This window comes from Quercus lobata, chromosome 3 (assembly GCF_001633185.2).
Source record: "Quercus lobata isolate SW786 chromosome 3, ValleyOak3.0 Primary Assembly, whole genome shotgun sequence".
NCBI classification, from domain to species: domain Eukaryota; kingdom Viridiplantae; phylum Streptophyta; class Magnoliopsida; order Fagales; family Fagaceae; genus Quercus; species Quercus lobata.
This window is the reverse complement of record NC_044906.1, coordinates 58,046,851-58,056,721: the sequence shown is the minus strand read 5'-3', so window position 1 is coordinate 58,056,721 and position 9,871 is coordinate 58,046,851. Positions and strand designations below refer to the sequence as shown.

The window sequence follows — 9,871 nt, the reverse complement described above, 5'->3', positions numbered from 1 at the left end:
CTTTTTTTACACACTTAAGCATGCCATTTTCGCTAAAAACCATTGAAAGACCACGAAAATGAAAAAATAATTAATAAAAAATCAATTAATAACTTGAAATTTTTTAATTTTATTGCTCCAACTTTCTGGACAACCAAACAGAGTAATATGTAGCCATGCTATTTACCTTTGTTACTGACGAGAACGAGGACGAGTCGTCGAGGATGACGTCGAAGGACTCGTTGGAGGTCCAGCGTTGGAACTTCTTCACCGAACGCTTTCTTTTCTGGTTCTCTGAATTTCATGCGATTACAGAATTATAAGCTGTTCGTGGAGCGTTGGAGTTCCACGCGCCTCCCTGGAGGTTGTGGATGACCGGATTGCGGAGAAGGAAGAGTAAGCGGTGGAGAAACGTAGAGTTTTTAGAATCAGTATTGTTTGCGGTGGTCCCTCGGCGGAGCGTGAAATTTCGATTAACTCAACGAGATCGGTTCTCGATAATATCTGTTGGATTTTGAATCTAGCTTAACTCTGCGAGATCATTTCTCAATCATATCCAGGTTTCGTTTCTTTGTATATTTTGTTGATATTTTGTTTTGGTTCTTGAGAAAATTAGCTGAGAAAGAGAGGGAAAAGGAACTTAACGTTTATTCACGTTTCTATTAACGCTAATTCTGAAATTTTCACTTTCTCGACCTAGCTAATTAATCAGAATACTTATTATAATTTTTTTTGAGGTAATAAAAATTATTTTATAATAGTTAATAATAGTTTTATACTTTTATTAGTGGTATTTGATGAAATGAGAATGTTGATTACATAATTATTTAATATAACAAATTAATAATAGACCAATTTTGCAAGTCTATTTTCAAATAGGGATAAATTTGTCTATTTAAATCATTTCCTCTTCTTTTTATCCTAATTTTTAAAACAGAGGAAGGGCTAATTACTCCATTCTCCCTTATTAATTTTAAAAACATCCAAACAAGATAGAAGATAACCATTCTCCTCTACTTTTTTCTCCACTACTTTCCTCCCATCTACTCCCCTTTACTCTCCTCCCTCTCTAAACTTCCAAACAGGCCATTAAAGTTACACTAGGGGTAACTTGAACTTAATCTTCTATCAAAAAAAAAAAAAAAAAAAACCATAGGAACCTTTAAAGTTTTTGAAAGACTCGTTGGGCTTTTAAGTTGTTTTCAAGGGAAGTTGGCCCTTTAGTGGGTTTCCAAAATCCTTTCAAGGCTCAATTGAAAATTGTTTCCATGAGGTTGAACTTTTTTCCATAAGATTGGAAGACTGGTTTTTCCAAAGAAGACTTTTCAAAAAAAGCCTTCAAACTAGGTACATCAGGTGAATGCCTTGCTTTTTTCACTATAAAATATTTTACAGAAAATATTTTTAACTTTTTATCGTGTTTGTTTTATTGTAAAATTTGATCAAATTTAAAAACGTTTTTAGTTGATTGTAAAATCCTTTGTAAAATATTTTACAAAAACACATTGTGGCTCTCCCCACCCATTCGGGGTTCATCGGTTTGATGGGTTGTGTTTGAAAAATTACATATCACACAAAACATCTGAAAATATTTTCATGAAAATGTTTTACAACAAATCAAATGGAGTGTTAGGTAGTGTATGGTAGTGAGGATGCTTCTTGATATCAGCTGTAAGAAAATAATGCCAAATTCATAGACATCCATAAGTACAAAAAATAATACCTTCCTCCTCAAATTCTAGAGCAAGATATGTAAATGAAACCAAACCAAAAGGCTCCTTATGATTTTTTATTTAATAAACCTAAGATAATAATTTCATAATGTTTAATATATAGTGGGAAGCTTAGAAACTCCTCACCCTAATGTGACAAGTGTCTGTGTATGCATAGAATCAGTGGTTGTAACTTGTACTGCACTTGGTAAGGCAAAAGTAACCTACCTGTGTGTAAAGAAATAATTCCATTAACTCTGCATAATTACCTCTAATGCTGTAAGTCTGCAGACGTGACCAAAGGCTTTAGTGCCCAAGACAATCTGCAATGAGCAATATTCAAATAAAGACAATAATAGAGGCCGGTTTGCAAAATATGTTTTGAGATTTTTTTTTTTTTTTTTTTTTTTTTTTTTTTTTTTTTTTTTCTGGGGAAAATGTTTTGAGAAAGCTAAATTGCTAATATAAGGAATAATTTCAACAATCCATAACAGAATCACCTTTCAAAACCCAATTATATGGCGTGCATTTGGGTTACTTGCATAACTTCCTTAGGAACCTAAAACCCAGTTAAGAAAACACAATGTACAGAAACCTGTAATGTCATCCAATTTCGCCTCAGGAGTGCGCCACATATTATACCCATCATTATAACAAACAATTATTGCACAGTATGGTTTCAAAGAAATTTGTGTGAATGCAATGTGACTTGTCCCATTCCCTCTTTCTATCGCATAGCTGAACTTTCAGAACCACCTGCAATGCTGATTTCAGGGGGGGTTGTAGCTGAAGGAGCTTTTTCATGCATTGATTTCCAATCCCCTCCACATCAATATTTGTTCATTGTCAGAAGATTACACACAAGGAACCAATTCCAATTTCCTGTCTCAAATGCAGATGAGAAAGATTAGAAATCAGAACAGAATGGCATACAGAATGATTGAGGCAAGCCTGTCACGAAGTTCTGCTTATACGTAGCTTGGCTGGCCAGGCTTTATTTGTGTACCAATTAATCACAGGTTCAAGTGAATGCAAAAAACCCTCTTTGTCCAGAAATGATTGTACAAACTAAAAAATTTTCATTGAAGTAGCATCTTGTACTTTGTAGTTCAAAACTAGGACACAAGCTTCATAGAATACTTTTACAATTGACAGCAGTTACAATTTCGGTTAACATAGCAACAGCCAACCCCAAATTTTGGGACTAAGGTGTTGTTATTGCTATTGTTGTAGAATAACCAAATTTTAGAAGGCATGGATAGGTTTTTAATCCTTTTTCTTTTTTCTTACAAGAAGAAGGCTAGAAGAGATATATTAAGATCAAGTCTACTTTCTAGTATTTCTGTTTTGAATGTTGTACTAGGATTTGGGCTTACCTTAAAATTCTTTAGGAGGCTCTACCATTTCAGCTCTCCTTGTCTTCAATATATATAATTTTATTACTTTTCAGGGAAAAGAAAAACAGAAGAAGACAACTATCAAAGCAATTTAGAAAAGAGAAAACTTAATCTACCACAATCAATTTAAAAAATGTAATGAAGAGAGGCAAATACACAGACTTCCTTTGCCAGCAATCATATCAACTTCAAACCCCATCTGAACTATTTGGGGAACTGAGACTCAGGCCTTCATAGAATAATCTGAAGTTCATGTTTCATATAGCCCATTAGATACCTACATTTTATTACACAAACTCCTGTTTAATATGTAGTGCCAGAGCATTCCTTATTTTAACATTGTATATATCTTCTTTCCAATTTGTGAACAAATTCTGCTCTTAAATTTAATTCCTATTAATGTACCACATTCTTATCTAAGATTGAGCGACATTATTAACACCAGAGAGTTAAGAGGAACATAAATGTTACAGACCTTAAGCTTAGAACCTAGCTTCTTGCAATCACTTGCGTGCATCCCTTTCAATCAGTTTTCACTAGTGGACTTCCTTCACTAAGGTTATGTATACTCCATTTTTTGCAGCAATGTGAAATAAGGAAATAAATAGTTTGAATTGACCAGAAATAAAAACATAACCTATTTCTTCAAGATGCTTATAGACTTTTTTTTTTCCCCATAAATAAGGAAATAAATAGTTCGAATTGACCAGAAATAAAAACATAACCTATTTCTTCAAGATGCTTATAGACTTTTTTTTTTCCCCATAAATAGTGCAACTGGTATAATCTCTGACATGAAAGCAAACCTATAATACAAGAACAACTTGCAGCATACACATAAATCCAAAAAGAAATTCAGGAGAAGTTGTAGAATATACATAGTATGTATAAGTGTGACATGTCATAATTAAATCGAGGAATTCAGAGCTCATATATTGAAAACTGAGCTTGGCTATGATTTATGCTCCCACAATAGGCAACATAAAATGCAATTGAAGTGAAATCTTAAAAACGAAAACCAAAGACAGCTGCTGTATCCTGCACCCATCATGCCATTCCATGTCATGACAGAGGATGTTGCAAAAGGGAACCTAAATCCAAAAATTTTAAACACCCAAATCCCAAAAGGCAGTGAAAGAACAAGATAGTTATGGTATTTATTAAAGTAGGTTCCAACTTCCAAACCTACTGGTGGAGAACAAGTGGAAGCATCCCATCACAATTCACAAGTGAATGGTCAGAAGACCTTGTAATCACAAAAAGCAGATGCAATTGAAGCAATTCAGCTCTTACTTACAAAAACATATTTGCATCCACATACAACTGAAATATGTACTAAAACCTACACTACAACTCATTGTCGCTCTAAAGTCCTCCTACAAAGCTCCATCTCCCTAAAGCATCATCAATAAAAGAGGTCAAGGTTCAGCAACATCGCTCTCCCAGGGGTAAAACGTTCATCGGCCCAATCATCTCTCTCTGATTGGCATATTCATAAATAAATCACATTATTATGAATATGTCTATATATAAGGAAACAATTCTCAACATAGACATATTAAAAGACAATTGAATCTACAAACCAAATTCTGTATGGATCAGAGCACATACAAACAAACAAACAAACCCTAGATAACAGACAATTGTGAATTGATAATTAAAGAGAACATGGAAACAAAAAAGGAAAATATATACCAAATATGTGTGCTCTGCTTTGGCAATATGCTAACAGATCTTCAGGTGAAGTTCCATTTGGAACTTGAACTGGAAAAGCAGCAACAGCAACAGGTATCTTAGAACCAAGGAAAAAGAAAAAGAAAAAGAAGAAGAAATTGAAAAGTTTCCTCAGAAACTCACCGCCGTTCATCCTCGACATTGCAAGAGTCCAGTGCAGGTTTTCTTGAATCACAGCGGTGATACTCGGCATATTGTGAGGTTATCGGAGAGAGGTTTGGGTGTTTTTTTGATTTGGAGAATGGAAAAATGGGTGTGATGTTCAATTTAAGCTTGGTGCTTGGCGGGAATGGAATATAACCGTCTCGCACGTGGGTGAGATCTTGCTTCTCAAGCAAGCTGGAGACTGAATGTGTGAGAGACCGAGAGTGTCTGTGACTTTGAGAATCCCATCTATTTACTATTTATTTGTTTGGAGAGATGTTATATCTATAATATTTTAATAATATTTTTACAACAAATTATAGGTAGTTGGTTGTTATTGGTTCAAACTTGAACCTAACATTAAGATTATTTTTTTATTCCAACAATAACAACTTGTAACAACCTGCCACTTAAGATTTGTTGTGAAAATGTTATGAACGTAAAATTTCTCTTATTGAAAAGATACCATATTTTTGGGCTTCTTTTTATTTTTAGAAACAAAAGTACATTACAATCTTCACTAAAAAATAACTATAATAACTTTTAAGGATGGATTTGATAAGTTATACAACAAAAACATGCACAATCTGAACGCTAAATAACATGGAATATGAAGGAATTCAAATTTCAATAAGATCCTAATTATCCTAACTTGACCCAACCTGAGCCTAATTTCTTTTTTCTTTTTTCTTTTTTTTTTCTAGATCAATTCAAACCGACCTGGGTAACTCGTGAGTTGTGACCCAACCCCTTTTTTTTTTTTTTTAAAAAAAAATTATATATACTCAATTTAAATTTAGTAATTATTGGTTTAATTGTTAGTTGTGGGCTTTACCGTGCACAACTCAAACTCAATTGACAAAAATAATGCACGTTATTATTATTATTATTTCTAAATCAATTAAATTTTTTTTTTTTTGGATAAGTCATATATATAATGTCATTTAAATACAATGATTTTAAGAAAACTAAATGCAAACAAAATGAAAGATGAATGGTTGAGACAATTTCTTACTTGAATAACGCAATAAGTAAAGATTTGAAGATATCAAATAACAAAGTATACGTCAAAATAATTTGGCTGCAGTAGAGTTAAAAACATATATTTTAAATTATAAACATTTATTAGAAGCATTCAAAAGTGTGAAAAAAGTGAATTCAAAATATATCAATGAAATTAACATAAATTATGGATGCATGGTTAGGCTTAAATTTATATGATTCTTCTAAAGCTTTTGCATGTTTGACAAGAAAGAAAAAAAGATAGTAACACGTAGGTCTAGTCACTTTGGGTGTAAATGGCTAGGTAGGACTCAGTCATGCAGTGGTCTTGTTCTAGACGAATGGGAGTAGCAAGGAGGAGCGAGTTGATATGGGTAATGTTTTTGTTAAATCTGTTATGTCCCTCCTGTTTTAGGAGCGTTGCTCTTGGGCTCTTCTCGATTTTATGGCATAAATGACAATGCATACATGTTTTCATAATGTGTGCATTTCACATTTTGCTATGAGCTTGCATAGTGCCTAAATGTCTTGCAAGAGATTTGTGGCTGTTTGCTGGTAATTTGATTAGGATGGTATTAGTTGGATGAGAAATTGGCCTAAGGTTATGTAATCAATAAAATAAGAGGAGAGTAGAGTTGAATTCTTAAGAGTTTTGGGATTAGAAATTTAGCATGACGAATCATGTAATGTTGGGGTTGGGGATCAAGTTTTGCTCATGATAATTTCAAAAATAAATGAGCGAAATATTAGTCTCGATCTTTAGTTCACCTAGGGGGGACGATTGAAAAGGGGTCAATATGAAATCCTATTTAAAAAGTCAACAAATAAATTTTTTAACATACTCCTTACTTTATTTAAAAATTCAATACCCTTATTTCACTTAAGATGTTGTTTGGTTGGGAAAATGAAAAAGTAGAATGATAGAAAATGATGAGAGGATAGATAAGATTTAATTTTTCCTCCTGTGTGTTGAGTTGGAGAAATGGAAAAAAATTTGTTTGGTTGGGGAGAAAAGTGGGAAGATAAAAAAAAAAGTAGTTTATATAAATCTACACTTATATCTTTATTTCATTTCATATAAGAAGTAATTTATTTGTAATAAAATATTATTTATTTATTATTTAGAATTAATAAAATAACATTTTATAAAAATTAAATCATTATACATATTACTTTTTGTAAGGACACGATTCTCTAGCGGCCCAATAAGGATGTTGGGCTCGCGCACGGAAGATCCCTCACAATATAATTTGTAGAGAGTGGGCTTAAAAAGCTAGCCGCTGGTCGCGGGGTGATGTCCGATCCTGGTTTTAGAGGAATTCAGGTAGAAAAAGGTGTTGGGCCTGAACATTTAAGCCCTAAGACGTCGCACCATATGGGATGGGACTCCTCGGAGTTGATCCGAGGACCATTGAGGCCTAACCCCGGTTATCCAAAGACGGACTTTCTTCAGTGAAGTCCGGTGTTGTTGAGATGTTCTCTCCCATGTGATCCTCCTTTTTCGGAGGTGGGATGGGATCCCCTTTAGATTTACTTGCTTTCTTCTTTTATACTCGTCTGTGTTAATTGTCCTTCGTCCACGTGTAGGGTCAATCTTTACAAGACTGATATTTGTCCCATCAGTCTAATCCCAGAATTGTTGGGTATGGTTGATAAGGCTGCAGAGTACGGCTCTGTCATGTGTTGGGTCTTATCTGGAAGGGTAGTAAGGATAACTTCCCCAAGATATTTTGGATCTCCTTACAAATTCGTCCCTATACCAGTTTTACCCCTTTATTTCGGTGGGATTCAGGATCTGCCGAGGACCAAACTGTCCTCGGCTGCCTTCCAAAATTGTTTTGTGCTCTGTACTGTAGAGCTTGGGCCACAGCTCTCCTCGGACTGGGCCTTCGGATTTTCCAGGAGCAATCGGGCTTGGTCCTTAAATTATTGGGCCCCACAATAGCCCCTCAAAACCCTTCTATCCGACTTCCGGGTTGGAAGGGAGGGTTTTGGCAAACCCGGGCCCTTAATACGGTTTGTTTAGTTCAACCCCGCATTTATGTGAGCGGTTTTCCACCTGTCCAGGAGGTTAGCCGGTTTTCTAGGGATTCCGTTTAATTTGCTCGTGATCTACTCCTGCCGCTTGGCTGTCCCAGACGCGCCCTTAATGAATCCCCTTTACGAGGCTCATTTATGTCCGGCGGCTCATTTGATAAGGTGGGGAAGTGGAACGGACGCCTCTTTTTTCTTCAGATTCCTTTGGGAAACTTGAATGCATTTAATACCCTCCGTTCTGCCCTTCCTATAAGAAGGCAAGCAGGAGGCCATCACTTTCGTGCAGACTCCTCTCCTTCCCTCTGAGATCTGAAACCCGTAGCCTCCTTTAGTGCCTGCTTAGCCCGTTTGTTATACGCCATATCAGCACACGCCTACCATAACGAACGATGAAGGAACCATGCCCTTCCTCAAAACACCATGTTCCGATAAAGCTTGAAATGGCTCGATCGGGGCAAGGGTGGCGTAGACTTAAGATCTGTCCCGCCTCTCTTTCAGCCAAAATCCGAAGCAGGGGCTCGTCATGTCAAACTCTTGGCGTGACTGAGTCGAGAACACCCAATATCAGCACCACTCGGCTCCTCACGAGCGTACCTAACATGGCACCAGTGTGTTAGGAGTCAGGGTTGAGGCAGGGGCGAAGTGCTTCTGCTTCTCCCTTTCCTTGCTCACTAGTGCCCTCCTCCGTCTTCCTCTTATAGTCTTCCCAGCACCAATTCCGCCTTGGTGCTGTCCTTCTCCCTCTTTTGCTCCTCTCTTTGTCTTTTCATTTCTCCCACTCTTCTTCTCCTCCTTCTCTTACTCATGTCCTCCATCTTCTTCATTGATTTCTTCCTTACTATTTCCTTCTTCTTCGTTCTCTTTTTTTTTTTTGAAGTGAGTTCTTCTTTTAGTATGAGCAACACTGAGGCAGAGATTGGAGAGACTTTGAAGACAAGTTCAAAAAGGCGCTTGATCGTTTGCTTATCTGTACTGTGGATGTTAGTATTGCTTCGGCAGCCCCTCTTTTGTATAGGCTTGTTGAAGCCTCTTTTTGTACATTGTAATAATTTTTCATATTAATAAAAGTTGTTTCTATTTCACTTTACATGTTCTGTCTCTTTGTTTTTATAAATTTGCAAGTGCTGCTCGGCTCAATAATACCGCATCTAAATCAATGACGACTAAGACCAAAATACTTAATAATAAAAAGATGTTGCCATAATCTTAATAGGAGTGCTTGGCACAATAGGGCAGACCAATAAAAAGTAGTACTTACCACCTTGGCTTGGGTCCGAGGACCATACAAGGCCTCGGTTATGTCCAGAACTTGTAATAATAATAATTTTTGTACTTGGTTTCCCCATAGGTTTGAGTCCGAGGACCATACAAGGCCTTGGTTCTGTCCAAAACTTGTAATAATAATAATTTTTTGTATTTGGTTTCCCCATAGGCTTGAGTCCGAGGACCATACAAGGCCTTGGTTCTGTCCAAAACTTGTGTTTCCCCATAGGCTTGAGTCCGAGGACCATACAAGGCCTTGGTTCTGTCCAAAACTTGTAATAGTAATAACTTTTCGTACTTGGTTTCCCCATAGGCTTGAGTCCGAGGACCATACAAGGCCTTGGTTCTGTCCAAAACTTGTAATAGTAATAACTTTTCGTACTTGGTTTCCCCATAGGCTTGAGTCCGAGGACCATACAAGGCCTTGGTTCTGTCCAAAACTTTATGCCCTTCCCTTTTTCTCTTTGCACCTGTCTTTCCTCAGGTGTCTCATAAGTTGCCGAGCAGGAAGTTGTCCTCGGTAACGGTTATTCCTTGGTGTGGGCCATAGTCCGCGGGCTTCCATGCAGAACGGGCCTGGGCCGCGAATTTATTAGGCCCACA

The 9,871-nt window shown here is 36.5% G+C and overlaps 1 long non-coding RNA gene across 1 annotated transcript; it reads right to left on the bottom strand.

The window, feature by feature from the left end:
• Positions 1–4,224: 4,224 nt before the first annotated feature.
• LOC115982417 lies at positions 4,225–5,193 on the bottom strand. Its single transcript, XR_004089615.1, has 3 exons — positions 4,946–5,193; positions 4,784–4,852; positions 4,225–4,567 (listed from the first exon to the last, which is right to left on the bottom strand). It is a non-coding gene; the product is annotated as an uncharacterized LOC115982417 (long non-coding RNA).
• Between the last annotated feature and the right edge of the window lie 4,678 nt (positions 5,194–9,871).